This window comes from Musca autumnalis, unplaced genomic scaffold (assembly GCF_047663935.1).
Source record: "Musca autumnalis isolate F117 unplaced genomic scaffold, ASM4766393v1 scaffold_1, whole genome shotgun sequence".
Taxonomy (NCBI): Eukaryota; Metazoa; Arthropoda; class Insecta; order Diptera; family Muscidae; genus Musca; species Musca autumnalis.
This window is the reverse complement of record NW_027411644.1, coordinates 146,383,671-146,388,110: the sequence shown is the minus strand read 5'-3', so window position 1 is coordinate 146,388,110 and position 4,440 is coordinate 146,383,671.

Here is a 4,440-nt window from a genome sequence, read left to right as displayed (position 1 = left end):
TGGTTTTCAACATTTGTCGCATGTTCTCGCTCTCAAGAGCGAGAGAAACAACTGTTTTACGGCATAGAGATATTTTGCGCTACAACAATGTGCTGTGTTTTTCTTGAGATGTGAGTGTCGTTGCTATGTTTATTTCAAAGCATGGTGATGGAATTTTTGTGGCACGGATGGATGATACGTTTGTGTGGCATTTGGTTTGTTTATCTACTTGTGCTCGGGTGAATACTTGTATGTATACAATAAGTTTATACATTTTTGATTGGATCTTTGATTTTTTTTATCAAATGGCTACAATTTTTTTCTGTGTAGGCAGCGCAATACACGAAAAGTTACCAGCAAGAAGAAATTACATCAACATATCACCAAACTGCGGAAGATACGTTGAGCGTAGTTCAAAACTGAGAAAAATTTGTATATCGTGTCGTCTGATTGGAACCTAATTTCTCAGAGAGGTGAACTTAAGCTACTCCGGACAACAGTCTCAAAAATTGAAGGTGTACCAGGAACCAGTGTTCGAAAATAAACACTATGGTATCGTACCGTACCGTTCTGTACCGTACCAAGGTGGATAGGTACACTACGATAGTGTACCGCTCCGGAACACAAACACTAAAAAATATTTTAGTGATACTGTACCGGAACACAACGATAATCGTACTGTACCGCATGCAGGAACACTAAAAATCGTAGTGCTCCGACTGCGGAGGACTAAAAATCGTAGTGTTCCGACTGCGGAGCACTAAAAATGTTAGTGTTCCGACTGCCGGAGCACTAAAAATCGTAGTGCTCCGACTGCGGAGCACTAAAAATTTTAGAGTTCCGACTGCGGAGCACTAAAAATTTTAGTGTTCCGACTGCCAGATCACTAAAAATCGTAGTGATCTACGTGTTGGAACACTATAAAAAATAACAAAGAAATTATGTTTTCTTAAGTGGGGTTCATACGATCAGTTTTGACTGACAGCTTTTGGTCAAACATCGATTACTTCAGTTTTGTTATGCTGTTCGTAGCAGTCATGTTGAAAAATTACTATGTTCACATAGCTATAAAATCATATAAATAACAACTTTTATTAATAAATATGGATGACAAAAAGATTGGATGTGCATTTTTGATCATTTCGCTTTTAGAGGAAGAAAATAAAGTGACAAGAAGAAGGAAATGGGTAAAAAACAAACAATATTCACATGTGAATATTTTAAAAGAAATTCGAGATTCTGAGCCAAACGCTGTCCACTCCAGCTCCAGAAGATTCAGATTGCTTTATTTTTTTTTCAATTCCCTTCTGTACGATGAGCGGATTACGTTTGTTTTCTTCTTGACGTCGTCAATAGAACAATCCTTATTGTATTTCTTCATAACATTTAGTAGTTCTCCATATGCTTTTGTTTTAATGTCGCGCATCATATATTCTGGACTGGTTATGTCCCAGAGGCATCTTTGCATTTCGTAGCAACATAAAAATTCCTTTAAAAATTCATTTTCGTTGTCCATGTTTGTCGTTTTGTTTGCAATTTTTTGCTTGGCCGATATTAAAATGAAGGAAAAGATTTTTGTCTGCTATTTTTATCTCTTATTTGCAATAATAATCAATCAAATTAATAAAAACACACGACTTTTTTAAGTTTTATTTGATATTTACTCTGCTAATTTATTCCTTGACTGACGTTGTTTCGTTCACACGGTCAAACAAACAAACAACCAACAGCTGACTGTCCAACATCCACATTTGTGGTTGCCTGATGACTGACAAAAATGAACGACCACACTGGCAAGCAACCGATTATTTGAGCAAAGCTGTCAGTCAAAACTGATCGTCTGAACCCCACTTTAGGAAAATGAAATATTTGGTTAAATTTGATTAATAAAAATTAAGATAAGATGTTACATCCATGTATGTTTGGTTTGGTTTTTGGACAATGGAGCACTAAAAATTGTAGTGTTCGACTGCAGAACATTAAACATCGTAGTGTTACGACTGTCGGAACACTAAAAATCGTAGTGTACCAGGATCACTAAATCGTAGTATTCGACTGTGGAGCACTAAAAATCGTAGTGTTCCTACTACCGGATCACTAAAAATTGTAGTGTGCCGACTGCCGGATAACTAAAAATCGTAGTGTACCACGTGCAATACAATAAGATAATGTACCACACATGAGTTTATTATGATTCGTGAGGAAAATTTAATATTTTATGTTTTTTTTTTTATAAATACAAATTAAATAATAAAAATTAGTAGGAAATGTGAAAAACGTCTGACTGGTGTTTGGACAATCGAGCAGTAAAAATTTTACTGTTCGGGTCAATTAAAAATTAATAAATACAAATTAAGATGAGCATGTTGTACCCATGTACTTAAAATTAGTTACAAAATTTGAGAACGTTAGTAGAAAATATAACAAGATGTATTGTTTCGATTTTTAGAGATCCGGCAGTCGGAACACTACGATTTTTAGTGCTCGGCAGCCGAATACTACGATTTTTATTGTTCCAATGTTTCGATTTTTAGAGATCCGGCAGTCGGAACACTACAATTTTTAGTGATCCGGCAGTCGGAACACTACGATTTTTAGTGATCCGGCAGTCGGAACACTACGATTTTTAGTGCTCCGCAGCCGAACACTACGATTTTTATTGATCCATTGTCCAAAAATCAAATCAGGCGTTTTTCACGTGTTCTATTAAACTTTATTTCTTAATTTGTATTTATTAAAAAAAATTATAAATATTTAATTTTCCTCGCAAATCATAATAAACTCGTGTGTGGTACTTTATCATTACGTTATTTTTTAGTGTTCCGACATGTGGTACACAACGATTTTTTAGTGCTCCGACTGCGGAACACTACGATTTTTAGTGCTCCGACTGCGGAGCACTACGATTTTTAGTGTTCCGACTGCGGAGCACTACGATTTTTAGTGCTCCGACTGCGGAGCACTACGATTTTTAGTGTTCCGACTGCGGAGCACTACGATTTTTAGTGTTCCGACTGCGGTACCCAACGTTTTTAGTGTACCAAAATGTGGTACACTACGTTTATCGTTGTGCTCCGGAACAGTATCACTAAAATATTTTTTAGTGTTTGTGTTCCGGAACACTAACGCTAAAAATATTTTAGTGATACTGTACTAGGAGCGGTACACTATGTTAGTGTACTGTTTATTTTCGAACTCTGCCAGGAACAAAGCTGTAAAAGATCGTAATAGTAGACAACTAACGAACAATTCGAAGAAATTAGTAACGTCAGAAACACCACTGAAAATAACGAAATATACAATAGCAGTCCAAGAGAAAATGCGTTGAATATACCCTGTAACCAGTGATGCACGATTTGCTGATTTATCTCCATTTTGACGATTTTGTAGTCCAAAAAATAAACAAAAATGACGATTTGACGATATTTACCTCTAAAATTAAGATTTTTAGTTATGGCAACTTCTTTGCATAAAATGTGCGTTTTCTATTAATAATCATTATTAACATCAAAGACAACTATACAAATATTAGTAAACCTATTGAAACTATATTTGTATGAGTTTTGTTTACGGGGTAACACCTAGTCGGGCAGTTCAAACACTGTTTTTATACCCTCAGCCTTAAGGCTAAAGAGGGTATATACACTTAAATACGACCAAAAATGTACCTTTATAGCTTTAGATTGACAATTTTACTTCATTTATTGAAATATTTGGTCGATTTGTAATTTTATATTTATTTTTGGTATAACTCCCGTAGGGCGGTACCTCCCGATTTTGATGATTTTAGCCGCATTATCCAACTGGTCTTCGTTGGTGGTATAAAATATTCCGACAGATAGTTGTCGGTACAGGCCCACTTTTTGATATAGCCCCCATAGGAAAGTACCGCCCGATTTTGGTAATTTTGACGATTTTAGTCGCATTATCCAACTGAAATGACTAAAATTTGGCATGTAGTCTTCTTTGGTGGTATAAAATATTCCGACAGGGTTTTGTCGGTACAGGTCCACTTTTTGATATAGCCCCCATAGGAAGGTAGGTCAGATTTTGGTAAATTTGAAAATTTTAGCCGCATTATCTAACTGAAATGGCTGAAATTTTATACAAGATACATGAAAAATTAAAAAAAAGATTCTAAGCTAAACTCGACTAATTTCCATACTAAGCCCCTATTTTAATTGAAGAATTTAAAAAAATGGACCATACATTTATTTACCCGAAACATCTAAATTAAAATAACTTATGGGTTACAAAACTATTTAATTTATTTAAATACCATTACGGTATATCAAAAATTCAAAAGATTCCGCAATAATGTTTTCACAGAATTTACAAGTCTATCGCAATTTTACAGCCAAAAAAGGTCATCGTTAACATTGTAAAAAATATCAATTTTAAATTTACCGTTGTTCCGTTCTGATTAACTATTTCTAATTATTACATATGACGTTGAGTACA